Below are 17,500 nucleotides of genomic sequence, written 5' to 3' on the forward strand. Positions count from 1 at the left end.
AGAGAGAGAAAGAGAGTGCACACGGGGAGAGGCAGAGGGAGAGGAGAGAGAGAATCTCAAGCAGACTCAATGCTGAGCGGGGACCCAGATATGGGGCTTGATCCCACAACCCTGAGATCATGACCTGAGTCGAAATCAAGAGCCAGACGCTCATCTGACCGAGCCACCCAGGCGCCCCAGAACACTTCCATTATTGCCAAAAGTTTTATTAGGCATGGAATAATATTCAGCCTTAAAACAGAAGGAAATGCTGTCACATGATACAACATGGATAAACCTCAAGGACCTTAGATTTAAAAATAGAAGCCAAATGGAAAAAGACAAATCCTGTATGCTCCCACTTCTATGAAGTATCTAAAGAAGTCAAGCTCATAGAAACAGAAAGTAGAATGGTGGTTGCCAAGGGCTTGGAGGAGGGGAAAACAGGGACTTATTATTAAATGGGTGTAAGTTTCAGGGTTGCCGGACAAGAAAGTTCCAGAGCTCTGATGCCCAACAATGCGAATGTACTTAACACTACTGAAACTGCACAGTTAAAAATGGTTAAGATGGTACATTCTGCGTTATGTGGGGTTTTAAACACCATTTTTTGTAAAGTTCTACCGGACAGCATGGAAGGAAGTGAAGGAATACATCCTTAGGGCCTCTCCGCGTTCTTTCATATCTCCATGGGAAAAAATGAAAAACTCTAATTCCCAAACTCACTACCTCACCATGAGAATAAGTGTCCTCACTTAGCAGCACAGAAAATGCAGAGCTGGACCCTCCCTTCCAGCCCTTCCCTAGTTTCCCCGGGTGTACTTTAACCCTCATAGAAACCCGGCCATGCCTGACAGTGCTGCCCCACGCTTCGCTCCCTGATCTACAAAAAAAGAAAAAAGATGTTAGAGACAGGATAAAGACTACCATAGATGTGGCCTACATGTTAGCAGAGACCCTTTCCAGAGCTTTCTAGAGAAGCATGAAAAAGAATAAAACACACAACTTTCATGTTTCCCTTCTCCCCTAAGCTGAATGGTCCTCTTCCGTCCCTACATTCTCGCTTGCCAAACCTCCTCCAAAAACCTACTGATTTGACTCTGAGCAACACCCTGTGCTCCAGATTGTTCTTCTAGACCGTGCTTCTCTAAACTTATCTGCTCTGGGTCTTATTCACTCTGGCCAGCTCTGTGCTTTCCAAAAGTGATAGGCATTTATCCATAGAGCAGGGTTTTCCAAACATTTTGATCAGGACCCATAAAAAGAAATATATTTTATAACGTGTATATGTACACATATATAATAAAATGTATGAGTGTGTATGTATAAAAAACAAAACAGAATAGTTAAATAACAAAACAGTTCTGTGAAACAAAACAATATTTCTGAGGTNTTAATATTTCTGAGGTGTCCCCTTGGATATTCCTACTCTTTTTTTTGCCAAGTTTTTACTTTAATTCCAGTTAGTTGATGTACAGTGTAAGATTAGTTTCAGGTGTGCAATATAGTGATTCAACACTTCCATTCAACACCCAGTGCTCATCACAAGTGCTCTCCTTCGTCCCCATCACCTATTTCACTCATCCCCCATCCACCATCCCCTCTGCCAACCCTCAGTTTGTTCTCTCTAGTTAAAAGTCTATTTATTGATTTGCCTCTCTCTTTTTTTACCCTTTGCTCATTTGTTTTATTCTTTAAATTCCACACACGAGTGAAGTCATATGGTATTTGTCTTTCTCTGACTGACTTATTTCAGTTTAGCATAATATTCTCCATCTCCATCCATGTCATTGCAAATGGCAAGATTTCATTCTTTTATATGACTGAGTAATATTCCATTGTATATATACCCCACATCTTCCTTATCCACTCATCCGTCAATGGACACTTGGTCTGTTTCCATAATGTGGCTATTGAAGACAATGTTGTTATAAATATTGGGGTGCATGTATCCCTTTGAATTAGTATTTTTGTATTCTTGGGTAAATACCTAGTAGTGCAATTTCTGGATTGTAGGGTAGTTCTATTTTTTTAAGATTTTATTTATTTATTTTATGACAGAGAGAGAGCTAGAGCAAGCAGGCAAAGGGGCAGAGAGAGAGGGAGGGAATTTCAAGCAGACTCTGGGCTGAGCACAGAACCTGATGCAGGGCTTGATCTCATGACCCTGAGGTCACGACCTGAGCTGAAACCAAGAGTCGGGTGCTTAACTGACAGAGCCACCCAGGTGCCCCAGGGTAGTTCTGTTTTTAACTTTTTGAAGAACTTCCATACTGTTTTCCAGAGTGGCTGCACCAGTTTGCATTTCCTCCAACAGCGTAAGAGGGTTCCCCTTTCTCCACATCCTCACAAATATCTGTTTCCTGTGTCATTGATTTTTGCCATTCTGACAGGTGTGAGGTGATATCCATTATAGTTTTGATTTGCATTTCCTTGATGGTGAGTGATGCTGGCATCTTTTCATGTGTCTGTGGACCATCTGCATGTCTTATTTGGAAAAATGTCTATTCATGTCTTCTGCCCATCTTTTAATTGGATTATTCATTTTTGGGGTGTTGAGTTTTACAAGTTCTTTATATTTTTTGTATACTAACCCTGTATCAGATATGTCCTTTGCAAATATCTTCTCCCATTCCATAGGTTATCTTTTAGTTTTGTTGATTGTTTCCTTCACCGTGCAGAAGCTTTTTATTTTGATGAAGTCCCAAGAGTTAATTTTTGCTTTTGTTTCCCTTGCCTGAAGAGACATATCTAGAAAGAAGTTGCCGTTCCTGATGTCAAAGAGGTTACTTCCTGTGTTCTCCTCAAGGAGTTTTACAGTTTCCTAGCTCACACTGAGGTCTTTAATCCATTTTGAATTTATTTTCATGAATGGTATAAGAAAGTGATCCAGTTTCATTCTTCATGTGGCTGTCCAGTTTTCCCAGCACCAATTGTTGAAAAGACTGTCTTTTTCCCATTGGATATTCTTTCCTGTTTTGTCAAAGATTAATTGACCATATGGTTGTGGGTTCATTTCTGAGTTTTCTAATCTGTTCCATTGATCTATGTGTCTTTTTTTTGGTGCCAGTACCATACTGGTTTTATCACTATAGTTTAGTAATATAACTTACTTGTCTTTATTTCAATTGTTTTTTGTTTTTGTTTTTGCTTTGGTAAACCGTCACATCTTACTAAATTGATTTACCAATACCTGCTTCGAGTGCAGCCACATTACAGAGGAAGCTTGTGCTCTTTCCAACCTCATTGTCACTTTTTCTCTACTTCCAGAGAAAACTTTTTAATGTCACTTCCTGACCCTGAGCACTATTTGGACCAGGTCTGTAGTGCTAGAGCTTTCAAAGAGGAAAACAGTCACCATGCATGTGGGTGTGACCTATCCTCTCCTCATGCCAGGGCCTGCTTCCAGATGGGAGGCCTGGCCCTTTTATAGCTCTTTCTCTCAATCATTTCTCCAATATCTCTCTCTCTGAAAAATCTTCTTTCTCCCTCATGTTGTCCAGGCTTGAGGCTGCAAACCTGACTCGAAAAAGCCTGGATGACAGCCTGGACATTATGAGGAAACTCTCTCTCATACTCTTGGCCTCTTTATCCCTTCTTCCTCCCATGTGGAGGGTCTATTCCAGGCTGTCTCTTGGACTAGCTAGAAATGGTAAATTGTTACTTACAGTCAGGGTTTCAAGACCAGTGATTCCTGGTCACTGTTCTGTAGGCCAATCATGAATGGCTAGACTCTAAAAAAGGAGGAGGAGAAGGGGGAGAGAGGGGGAAGGAAGAAGAGGGAGAGAAAAGAAAATATTTGGAGGCTCATTAGAAAATACAGGTGCCCCCATCCCACCCTAAACCCTACTAAACCTTAGACAGGCCAGGCCCAGCCATGTGCATAATTAAAGCAACCAAGGGATGTAAGAGTTGTTATTCTAGACTGGTTCTGGAATGGGAAACAGGAGTTCAGCACTGAGGCCAAGCCTGTGATTTGAATTCTACTCTGGGGTATGGGACCAAAGCTCAAACTAGTCAAAATGTTTTCTTTGCTTCCTTGGTGCATACACCTCCTTCTGGGGTAATCGGAAGACTCAATTTCATATAAATAATGACGAATTTTTTAGTGTTCAGTATGTGCCACACAATATTTGAGACACTGTTCATTGTCCAGAATTATTTGTTGGTTTTCTGAAATTCAAATTTAACTGGGCATCTTCTATTTAACAATTATTCAATTTGGGAAAATGGTATCTCGAGGCACATGGGACCCAAGCACTGTGGCTGGATTGCCCAGGGTTCAGGGGCCAGCTTTGACATTTATCAAGTGGATGTCCTCTAACATTTTCTCAGGGTTTCCATACCTCAGTTTACTAATCTATCACATGGAGAAAATAGTATTAATTCAGAGGTTCTTAGGAGATCTGAATGCATTATTGCATGTAAAGTACCCAGAACAATGCCTCTCGGGTAGTAAGCCTCAATTATGGTTAGCAATTAATACTGCATTACTGAAATTTAAATACATCACCACTCTTTATAGTTACTTGTTGAATTGTGTCAGAATTTGACTTCAATTGTGAGTCAAATTAACTTACCAAATAAAAAGTGCTCCTGGGTCAATGACCACCACGATGTAAATGGAAGGATGGGACCCAGCCTCAAGGTAATAAAAATACATTATTACAGTAACTGAATTATCTGACTCAAAAGAGAGTNAGGCAAAGGGGCAGAGAGAGAGGGAGGGAATTTCAAGCAGACTCTGGGCTGAGCACAGAACCTGATGCAGGGCTTGATCTCATGACCCTGAGGTCACGACCTGAGCTGAAACCAAGAGTCGGGTGCTTAACTGACAGAGCCACCCAGGTGCCCCAGGGTAGTTCTGTTTTTAACTTTTTGAAGAACTTCCATACTGTTTTCCAGAGTGGCTGCACCAGTTTGCATTTCCTCCAACAGCGTAAGAGGGTTCCCCTTTCTCCACATCCTCACAAATATCTGTTTCCTGTGTCATTGATTTTTGCCATTCTGACAGGTGTGAGGTGATATCCATTATAGTTTTGATTTGCATTTCCTTGATGGTGAGTGATGCTGGCATCTTTTCATGTGTCTGTGGACCATCTGCATGTCTTATTTGGAAAAATGTCTATTCATGTCTTCTGCCCATCTTTTAATTGGATTATTCATTTTTGGGGTGTTGAGTTTTACAAGTTCTTTATATTTTTTGTATACTAACCCTGTATCAGATATGTCCTTTGCAAATATCTTCTCCCATTCCATAGGTTATCTTTTAGTTTTGTTGATTGTTTCCTTCACCGTGCAGAAGCTTTTTATTTTGATGAAGTCCCAAGAGTTAATTTTTGCTTTTGTTTCCCTTGCCTGAAGAGACATATCTAGAAAGAAGTTGCCGTTCCTGATGTCAAAGAGGTTACTTCCTGTGTTCTCCTCAAGGAGTTTTACAGTTTCCTAGCTCACACTGAGGTCTTTAATCCATTTTGAATTTATTTTCATGAATGGTATAAGAAAGTGATCCAGTTTCATTCTTCATGTGGCTGTCCAGTTTTCCCAGCACCAATTGTTGAAAAGACTGTCTTTTTCCCATTGGATATTCTTTCCTGTTTTGTCAAAGATTAATTGACCATATGGTTGTGGGTTCATTTCTGAGTTTTCTAATCTGTTCCATTGATCTATGTGTCTTTTTTTTGGTGCCAGTACCATACTGGTTTTATCACTATAGTTTAGTAATATAACTTACTTGTCTTTATTTCAATTGTTTTTTGTTTTTGTTTTTGCTTTGGTAAACCGTCACATCTTACTAAATTGATTTACCAATACCTGCTTCGAGTGCAGCCACATTACAGAGGAAGCTTGTGCTCTTTCCAACCTCATTGTCACTTTTTCTCTACTTCCAGAGAAAACTTTTTAATGTCACTTCCTGACCCTGAGCACTATTTGGACCAGGTCTGTAGTGCTAGAGCTTTCAAAGAGGAAAACAGTCACCATGCATGTGGGTGTGACCTATCCTCTCCTCATGCCAGGGCCTGCTTCCAGATGGGAGGCCTGGCCCTTTTATGGCTCTTTCTCTCAATCATTTCTCCAATATCTCTCTCTCTGAAAAATCTTCTTTCTCCCTCATGTTGTCCAGGCTTGAGGCTGCAAACCTGACTCGAAAAAGCCTGGATGACAGCCTGGACATTATGAGGAAACTCTCTCTCATACTCTTGGCCTCTTTATCCCTTCTTCCTCCCATGTGGAGGGTCTATTCCAGGCTGTCTCTTGGACTAGCTAGAAATGGTAAATTGTTACTTACAGTCAGGGTTTCAAGACCAGTGATTCCTGGTCACTGTTCTGTAGGCCAATCATGAATGGCTAGACTCTAAAAAAGGAGGAGGAGAAGGGGGAGAGAGGGGGAAGGAAGAAGAGGGAGAGAAAAGAAAATATTTGGAGGCTCATTAGAAAATACAGGTGCCCCCATCCCACCCTAAATCCTACTAAACCTTAGACAGGCCAGGCCCAGCCATGTGCATAATTAAAGCAACCAAGGGATGTAAGAGTTGTTATTCTAGACTGGTTCTGGAATGGGAAACAGGAGTTCAGCACTGAGGCCAAGCCTGTGATTTGAATTCTACTCTGGGGTATGGGACCAAAGCTCAAACTAGTCAAAATGTTTTCTTTGCTTCATTGGTGCATACACCTCCTTCTGGGGTAATCGGAAGACTCAATTTCATATAAATAATGACGAATTTTTTAGTGTTCAGTATGTGCCACACAATATTTGAGACACTGTTCATTGTCCAGAATTATTTGTTGGTTTTCTGAAATTCAAATTTAACTGGGCATCTTCTATTTAACAATTAGTCAATTTGGGAAAATGGTATCTCGAGGCACATGGGACCCAAGCACTGTGGCTGGATTGCCCAGGGTTCAGGGGCCAGCTTTGACATTTATCAAGTGGATGTCCTCTAACATTTTCTCAGGGTTTCCATACCTCAGTTTACTAATCTATCACATGGAGAAAATAGTATTAATTCAGAGGTTCTTAGGAGATCTGAATGCATTATTGCATGTAAAGTACCCAGAACAATGCCTCTCGGGTAGTAAGCCTCAATTATGGTTAGCAATTAATACTGCATTACTGAAATTTAAATACATCACCACTCTTTATAGTTACTTGTTGAATTGTGTCAGAATTTGACTTCAATTGTGAGTCAAATTAACTTACCAAATAAAAAGTGCTCCTGGGTCAATGACCACCACGATGTAAATGGAAGGATGGGACCCAGCCTCAAGGTAATAAAAATACATTATTACAGTAACTGAATTATCTGACTCAAAAGAGAGTCCTCGACAGTGTGGATGTCAAGAAATACTCTGTGTGTGTGTGTGTGTGTGTGTGTGTGTGTGTGTGTGTGTGTCCGTGTGTGTCCAGAGTAACCTTAAACCCCACTTAACTGCGACTTTCCTAGAGGCAACCCTCATAGCATTTTCAGCACTTCCTTTCCAAGCTGAAAGGGTCCTGATTATTAAAAACTTCTCAGAATCTGTGTGCCCCTGCCACAGACGAGGAACTCTTGTTGATATCAGAGTATGTGTTTACATCACGCGCTCTGTGGCAGCTGGGGGCCGATGTTGCCTGACCCACAGCTGTGTTGGCACGGGCTGCGGTGGGAAGGCGTATTCATGGTAGAACCCCCCTCACTTCCTCGAATTCATTCAAGTGAATTTATTCTGATAATCCCTGTCCTTCAGTTTCCAGCGAACAATCATTAGGATTTGCTGCTGTGCCTCTGGAGAAGGCCGTCAATTGTCTCCCCATTCTTCCAGTTACGTATTTATGGGCTCCAAATATTATTTATTTATGTCAACAACTGTCACCTTATCAACAGTGGGCCTGAGTTGGAACTGCTCGCACCTACACTTCCCAACATTTATAGCAACAGTCCAAACTTAGGCTCTGTTGCACACGTGGGTTGCTTTCCTGGCACCAATATTTATGGGATTGTTTCTTCCTCTATAAACAGAAGAATTCCCAGTAGAGTTGTCTCCCTCCTCTCTGTCCTGGACTCACAGGAGCACACGTGCATAACACACACACACACACACACACACGTGCATTCACACACTATTGGAAACAGCAGATCTCCAGTTAGGATCTGAAGGACACCATGACTCAAATAGAAGTGACTGTTTTACAGGCAGAGGACCTGTAAAACCTTGGTTTTATTTCACCCTGTATTTTATAACTTTTTGGTAACATTTTCATTGGGATCTCCCTTTATGGAGGAATCCTTGGGTCTTTTGCCTTTGAGACAAGTTTCTTTGTGCTGCTTTAAGTAGACAGATCTAGTAGAGGTCAGATGAAAAGGTAGGTGGGGAGAGAGAAAACCACCACTCCACATCTGGAAAACTACTGAGAGGTTTGGTGAATCTTAAGCTAGCCGCACTTCTGAAAGAACTACGATTTAAAGTTATCTAAGATCTCAGTGACTGTCTGCAGAAACATGTGCACACGGTACAATTTTAAGGGTGTATTTTACATTTTCGCATGTTTTTAGCGCGCTTCTCTTGCATAACATAATGGAAAAGAGCTAGATGAATTAGACTCTAACCGCAGGTTTGTCTCTTACCTGTCAGAACTTGTGACAGTTAAAGAGAAAAGCAAACAATGCTGGAACTCAGTTTCCTCTTCTATAAAATAAGCAATAGGATAAGGTGAGCTCAGATCCACCCACATTTGGATTCTACTGTTATACACCCATTGCCCAGTTTCTCTTGGGGTATTATTTATTTATTCTTTTCTTTAGTGTCTGTTGGTCATCAAATCTAAGCTAGGAAAGATTTAAAAATTTTCCTGGGCTTTACACCTGTTTCCTCCTTAAACTTGTTATTATAATTCTGGATTATCTGTTGAGATGGGCTGAGCACCTATTAAGAACAAAGTCCTTGGGTTGAGAAGAGAGGTGTGATTTTTAAGAATCCCAGGATCATAAGGCTGGAAGAGACAAAAGGAATGACTTAGCTCAGTCATTCCTTCCCCAGACGCTTTACCAATCTGCTAAACTCTAATTTGTTCAACCACTGGATATTGAGAGCCTCTAATTTCCCAGGCACGGTGCCACGCACTGGCAGTTCATAATACAGTCAGGCAGGGCGTTCATGCACGCTAGCTCCGCCCATTAAGGGAAACTCCAAAAGCAGTGATCCAGACCCACTTTTGAAAACAACCGCTGGGTGGCTAGGGTCTCTTTGTTCCCTATTTTAAACTCTGCAACATTTCCTTAAATGGATCTCCCTTTAGAGTCCAGTGTGTGACCCTACCTCCTCGTCAGGTCCTCTTCGATCCAAAAATTGAGAAACACTTTTTACAAGTCTGTGTGTCCTTTCCCACTCATGGGACCTTTGGCTACAGAGCATTTCTCATATTGCTGGTGCTGTCGGCCTAGCACGGCTGTGTGCTCCCCAGTAACAAAGATTGTGGGCTTTTTAAAGCTTTTTCATCTGTACTTTGTATCTCAGCGAAGATACAGAATGATCTGTTGTTCTTAGTTCATCACCTAATACTTCTTCTGATGTCCTGGTAGAGTTCATTTCCTACAGACAAGTCCAGCTCAACTCCGTTGTAAGAGCCTGACTGCCACACTCAGGGGTTGGCTCTCTTCCCAACCCCTTATAACTGAAGGTTTTCTCCCGTCATTCATGGTTCCGTAGAGCCAACATTAGCACCAAGCCCTTAAAGGACGATTAATGGCATTCCAGGGAAGGTGCCAAGCTGCTTCTTCCAGCCAAGCCTTTGGCTCTGCAGTGGGGACCCAGCCTTCCCGGAATCCCCAGGTCGGGTTTATTTCCCATCTTCCCCGCATGATTCTGCTTACTTAGAGCAGGTAAAAACCCATGGAATTTGAACTTCCTCTTGCATTGTTCCCTTGAAAAAGTTCTTGAATAGCACTTGAGGGAGGCGATGGTTACATGATAAGAAATAAGAGAAATTCTTTGTAATTTGCTAAATGCTCTCATATGTATCAATTTGCTTATTTTGACAATCTTATAAATAAAGTGGGGATCATTTCTATTTCACACTTGCAGAAAATGAGAAGGGTAAACCTAAATTCTAAATAAAAAGAGTTTATCAACTATTTCTCTAAATTTCTCTCCCCAAAGAATCTAGTATTTTTCTTGGACTCTGAGCCAGTGCATTTTGTTGCTTGGGATATGATTTTAATAAGGTCTTGATTGTTAATTTGATGTCCATCTGAGTTCCTTACAAATAAGCTTTCTTTGTTCAAGAAAAAGAAGAATATCCGTTTCAAAGCTATCCTCCTAGCAAATGTGAGTGTTGTCTGTGTCTAAGGATGAAAACACACTTTATCAGGCCTATTGGAAAGAACCAGAGAACAAGTGTGCGGCATCTTCCTATGCGCATGGGCAGATTAAAGATGCTACAAGCTTTTCTTGGGTACCTTTTTAGATAAGAGTAAAACTGAAATCCAACTTTCATTCAATGCTTAGACTGATAAATCTTAATTATTTCAAATATACTTAAGAACATTCATTCTTTGTTTCCCTATGCCTATTAACAGTATTTTCATCATAACTTCCTAATGAGTAAAAGCAAGTTTCCCAATCATATTCCCCAAATGCTTCTTCTAGGCAAACAACCAGTTTCCTGGCATTCCACCTCTCCTGCAAATATTACAACAGTCCATACTCCAAAACCTCCCAGGCCCCACACTACATTCAGATAAAGCGCACACGCATGATGGTGGCAAATTAGTTATTTGGATTCCTACAATCTGCCTTCAAACATTCCTTTCTGTTAAGCTTCTTCCTGTGCATCCTTAATTCCGGGCAAACTGGGATTTTTCCAGGTTAGAGTAAAGGGCTACCTCAAAAGGTCTGCATTTTGAATTTTGATCAGTGTGGCCAAAATGCCCTCCCCATTTGTACACACCCCAGCGAGGTGTAGAAATGCCAGCTTCATCACACTGTTCCCAGCACCTTTTTTAAAGTTTGCCAAATTGATAGGCAAAATTTTTGCCTAATTGATTTAATTTCCATGTCTTTGATTTTCGCTAAGATTATGCTTTCTTTTTTTCAGATGTTTATTAGCCATTTGTACTTTTTTTTTTTCCTGGCTTGACAATTTAAGTCATTGTTCAAAGTTTTTCTATTGGAATGTTTACTTTTTCTTAAGAACTGCTGCTTTGGAATTTTTATATAACATGGATATTAGCTCTTTGTTACTTCTGTTATAAATTCTGTTAAAATTTTTTTAACTTTCTATGTTCTGCACAAGAGCTCATGAAATCACATCTGTCACTCTTTCCCATGATACATTTTAAACTAGGGGTTCTGCTCAAAAATCTTTTTTATAAAATGATCGTACAAATATTCTTTTGTTTTTTTTTTCCTAAACCTTCTTTAATCTTAAAATACGTTTAAGCTTTTAATCCTTCTGGAGTTACTTTAAGTTTTGGTGTGAAATAAGTGTTTATTTTCATTTTCCTCCAAATGAACAACCAGTTATCCCAACTATGTTTCTTGACTAAAACATGCTTTAGCAAGACACCTTGATAATTCTTTATCAGCTTTAAAGGCCACCTTCGTCGTATAATAAAATCCTGACTTAAATATCTGTAAATTCTACCGCTGTGTCTTTTCTTCTACTTACTTGTTTAATCGGTATTTTGGTCAACAACCTAGTAGAGTGTTACATGCCTCAGAAATAAATCATTAAGTTTCTTATGAGAAACAATTAGCCTGGTTCTCTAAGAGATTAAGCACAGGGAAGTCTTCAAGCAAAATTGGGCTAAACTACAAACACAAGTATGCAGGGTTTTCATGGAAAACATAATCTGCTTAATACCAAGTCTCTTTACCCAAAACTTTGCAGGTGTGGATCTATTCCATTATGACAAGCTACCCAATAGTGTGAATTTATAGTAAATGCCTGCTTATCCCTCACAATAAAGAAACTCATACAGTTTTTTTAATTTCATCTTATGATAAAAAAGCAAACAAGGAAATTATCTAAGACTTCATTTAAAGTCTTTATTCTAGGGGCACCTGGGTGGCACAGCAGTTAAGCGTCTGCCTTCGGCTCAGGGCGTGATCCCGGCGTTATGGGATCGAGCCCCACATCAGGCTCCTCTGCTATGAGCCTGTTTCTTCCTCTCCCACTCCCCCTGCTTGTGTTCCCTCTCTAGCTGGCTGTCTCTATCTCTGTTGAATAAATAAATAAAATCTTTAAAAAAAAATAAAGACTTTATTCTAAAAGACTTTATTTAAAACAAAATGAAAAACTAGAGCTTCCAAGGTTTGTGGGTCTCAGAGATCAAGAACGGACATTTGCACTGAGGACCCGGAGGCCCCACGGTGGCCATGAGAACCCCCATCAACAAGATTTAACTCTAGTTTGCCCAGTTTGAGAGCTACATACCTTACCGCTGTTTCCTTTACATCTCATTTATTCAACCGACTGCACACGGGGAATTTACTACAACTCCATGAAATGCCTGGGCACTTTCACACTTGTTCATTCTCATGGATTTTCATTCTCAACATCTTAGAGTTCCGGGTTTCCACCTGCCATGGGACAGGAGCCTCTGAGACTCTCTGTGGCTTGCAGGGGAGGGGTGTGGTAAGAGAGCCTCCCTTCCCCACTGGTTTGGGTACTAGGGTTGTGGCTCTCAGCAAGTCTGGAACCAGTGGGGCGTGTGAGAGAGGATGTGTCAGGCTGTGATGCCGTAGACCTTTCCCACTGTCTCTCCGAGTTTCTAGATTATTTTCACAGCTACTAAGACCAGGTATCTAGCCCCTCTGGAACTGTGGAGACAGACCCTGCCATCCCGACAGCACTTCCCTGCTCACACACAACTCAAACTCCGTGATGTGTCTGGGAACAGGGTTTCCCCTTTTCTGTAGCTATGGGTATTTCCTGCCAAAGAACTTTAGAGAGAGAACAAAGTAGAATATTGTTAAAGTTGCAAATACATGTTTAGATCGGGTGGAACACGGTTTCATAAGGAGTGGCATTCAGCAAAACAGAATTCAGTGACATTGTCCCAAGGATGCCACTTGTCCACCTTCTGAGCTCTTCCCCCTTGTGACACACCCCTACCACTGGTGATGCCCTTCAATACCCAGGACCCTCTTGCTGCTTTCAGTTTGCCCTCCCTCCCAACCAAAGGGCTTAAATTAGTCACTTATACTGTAGTTTAAGTGAATGTGCTCATTTATTTTTTTCCTACAATAGTCGCATTCCTTTAATTGTGGAATGAATGACATCAGAGGGCGTATGGATGCAAAAGTCTGGTGTTCCCCTTACCCTCAGCACAGCAAGACATAAATCCTCTAATGGGAACCGTATCCCTACTTGGAAAAAAAATTAAAGAAATGTACTCTCTTTCTAGAGAAGTAGGACATGCAAACCTATGAGGCATGGCAGCAACAATTCCCATCAATTTGTGGCTATGCACAAAAGAGAAGGGTTTTCAAGTCAACCTGAGAAGCCTCAACATGCATACATATATTTTAAATCCTAATTTAAATGTATTTTAAATCTTTTGTTTGTTTGTTTTGAAGATTTTATTTATTTACTTGATAGAGAGAGAGCACGCACATACACGCACAAGCAGGGACAGCGACAGGCTGAGGGAGACGGAGAAGCAGACTCCCCACTGAGCAGGGAGCCCGACGTGGGGCTTGATCCCAGGACCCTGGGATCATGCCCTGAGCTGAAGGCAGACGCTTAACCGACTAAGCCACCCAGGAGCCCCTCTTACTTTAAATCTTAATGCTTATTGCCATCATTTTGCAAATCAAGTAACCAGAGCACGAAAAAGCTAATAATGTGCTCAAAGTAATAATACTGGCTAATAGTTGAATGAAGTATTATTTTTGCAGCCATTTTTGTTAGATTGTTTTTCATTTTGGTTATGGTTGGATAATTAGCAGTGGCTCTATTACAGGAAAATACCCATAAAAGGCTCTGCTAATATTTGAATAAGTTATAGAATAAATGTTTATCTATCTTTATTATTTCTTTTCTATCTGTAATTTTCCACCTATGTGTGTTATTATCAGGATTCGATTAATGGATATCATCATGCAAAAGCCACTGGCATCATTTCTCCACATCTCTTCCACTTTGACCTTCTTTCTGTACTTTCTTCAGTAACTTCCCGTCATCTAGGATATTGGGTTTACATAAATGGATTTTTCTTTAAAAAAAAAAAAAGAAAAGAAAAAGGAAAAGAAAAAGAAAAATTGCCAATTTTCAAGGCCTGTCGGTCAGAAAATACAGTGTATCACTTTATATTTATTAGGGGGAAGGAGAGGAGAAATGATTATAAGGGTCAATTTTGTGATTTTTCTGAGTCCAGGGAGGGAGCTAAGTTGGGAAATACTTCCCAGATTTATACTGGTTCAGGCAAAGCTCATTATAAATTCGTCTTAAAGTGAAAATGAACTTAATCCGCTCAAGCATATTTTTTAAGAGATTGCTGAAGCTGATAAATTACTGACCAGTGGAATCCTGAAATTGTTATTTTTAATGAGTATCCTTGGTGGCATCTTCTTTATTCCAGTCAATCTACCTCTCAGGCGCACCTGGAGAGTAGGGGGCCCTGGGCTCTAATCCACAGAAAGAAGTGTGCGCTTTGAGTGGGAAAACCTGAAATCTGAGAATTAGCAAATCACCTCAATTAATACAGTCACCAAGAGGATGACCACTCCTGTCTCTGCTCATTGCTTTTTCCATTCTCTGTTCCTTTATTTAACCTTCTTCAGGAAATGGGTTTTTGAAATCAGAGTCATCCCCCGGGGGGGAGGGGAAACCATCTCAAATTAACAGATAGTACTGGTAAGAGTAATACACATTCTAAGGGATCAAATCACAGCTCTGGGGCTTACCTGGTGATTCCTCTCTCCACAGCCTCTGGGAGCCCTTCCTCCAGTGTACTTGTGATTCAATCACTTCTTAATGCTGTTTGGAAAGACATCGCTAATTAATATCTGAACGGCGGCTCACGGACATTCAGGCAGGTCCACTGATACCTAAGCGACTCCTGGTTCGTGCAGCTGCCCTTGTAGGCAGACAAGCCCAGGACACACCCCCTTCAAGAAGGAAAGGTGAAATACTTTTCGGCTGACTCTCCCTCCCACTTGGAGTCAATACCAGGCTGGTAAGAGGAAGGAGCTCTGAGTCCAAGACCTAATGATTCTTGCCACCGACGACAGATTTCTGAAACCACAAAAGGAAAATGGGAGAAAAATGCTCAGGGGAATGCGGACCACTTCTGTCCTAGATCTGTCTGCTACAAAATGCCACTCTGTCGAGCTTTCGGGTCCAGCCTCAGGACGCCCCGGGTCATACCCCATAAAGCAGAAGGAATGCGACCTTCACGTATCATTCCAGTTGGGGGAGGTGGGCAATTCCAGGGGAGTGAAGGGAGGGATCCGTATTATTTTTCCTTTGCTGACTTTCTCACTCAAAGCTGAAGAACCAACTTGGTTCTTTCCCAGACAAAGGAAGCTCACCCCTAGCAGTGGCATGATACGGAATGGGGGCATAATACAGAATGGGGGCTGGCCAAGCAGAACAACAGTGTACATGCCGACAGTGAATGACTTCTGTAGATTCTTTGTCCTTAGAAAACCTAGAACTAAACTTCTTAACTTTTTCATACATGTTTCTTTCCTTCCTAAGGATTCACCTGGTTAGAAAACTAACACTGTCTGTATTACAAATGCCTTGAAGTGGCCTTAAACCACTCCCTGTTTTGCAAATGACCTGGGGTGGCTCACAATGCCAGTGCACTAAAAAAACTATATTAGAATGGAAATAGGGAGGGTGCCTGGGTGGCTCAGACTGTTAAGCGTCTGCCTGTCTGCCTTCGGCTCAGGTCATGATCCCAGAGCCCTGGAATTGAGCCCCTCCTCGCCTCCAGCTCCCTGCTCTGCTGGGAGCCTGCTTCTCCCACTGCCTCAGCCCCTCCCCCTACTTGCGCTCCTTATCTCATTCTCTGTCAAATAAATAAATAAAATCCTTAAAAAAAAGAATAGAGATAAAAAAAACTTCTGCACAGCAAAGGAAACAGTCAACAAAGCAAAGAGGCAACCCATGGACTGGGAGAAGATATTTCCAAATGACACTACAGATAAAGGGTGGGTATCCAAGATCTATGAAGAACTTCTCAAACTCAACATCCAAAAAACAAGTAAGTCAAAAAATGGGCAGAAGACATGAACAGACACTTCTCCAAAGAAGACGTACGAATGGCTAACAGACACATAAAAAATGTTCAACATCATTAGCCATCAGGGAAATTCAAATCAAAACCACGTTGAGATACCACCTTATACCAGTTAGAATGGCAAAATTGACAAGGCAAGAAACAACAAATGTTGGAGAGGATGCAGAGAAAGGGGAACCCTCTTACACTGTTAGTGGGAATGCAAGTTGGTACAGCCACTTTGGAAAACAGTGCGGAGGTCCCTCAAAAAGTTAAAAATAGATACCCTATGACCCAGCCATTGCACTACTGGGTATTTACCCCAAAGATACATAGTGAAAAGAAGGAGCACATGCACCCCAATGTTCATAGCAGCAATGTCCACAATAGCCAAACTGTGGAAGGAAACGAGATGCCCTTCAACAGATGACTGGATTAAGAAGTTGTGGTCCATATATACAATGGAATATTACTCAGCCATCAGTAAGAATGATTACCCAACATTTCCACCAGCATGGATGGAGCTAGAGGGGATTATGCTAAGCGAAATAAGCCAAGCACAGAAAGACAATTATCACATGGTTTCACTTATTTGTGGAACATAAGGAATAGCAGGGAGGACATTAGAAGAAGGAAGGGAAAAATGAAGGGGGCAAAACAGAGGGGGAGCTGAACCACGAGAGACTATGGACTCTGGGAAACAAACTGAGGGCTTCAGAGTAGAGGGAGGGGAGGGATTGGGATAGGCCGGTGACGGGTGTTAAGGAGGGCATGTATTGCATGGAGCACTGGGTGTTAAACGCAACTAATGAATCATGGAACATTACATCAAAAACCAAGGATATACTGTATGGTGACTAACATAATATAATAATTTTTTTAAAAAAGAATAGAAATAAGGAAACACAAACTGTAAAATTTCCTTATAAGCCACACAAACTATAAAAAGGGAAGCCATAAAAGTAGAGCGTCAATTAAGAAAACGAATGCAAATAAAAACCTACGCAGTAGCTACAGTAGTTCATAAATTTGAAACTTCACTTTAGCAGAGCTGCCGAGCATTCAAAGAAAAGCGGAAGCTAATCAGGTATATTGTTATCACAAAAGAGGAAACATTCTTCTTCTTAGGAAGGAGAAAATGATCTTCGGAGCACTAAATTCTAATAGAAACATCTTTTATAGAATGAACAATACTCCTAATAAAATTGGAGCCCATAATGTCACGCCGAAGGTCTTTTGTGCCAAGAAGGCTCAAACACAATGTGACCCTCTTGTTTCCAACACCAGTTGAGCCACTTGGTCTTTAGCAC

The sequence above is a fragment of the Ailuropoda melanoleuca genome, chromosome 19 (assembly GCF_002007445.2).
Source record: "Ailuropoda melanoleuca isolate Jingjing chromosome 19, ASM200744v2, whole genome shotgun sequence".
Taxonomy (NCBI): Eukaryota; Metazoa; Chordata; class Mammalia; order Carnivora; family Ursidae; genus Ailuropoda; species Ailuropoda melanoleuca.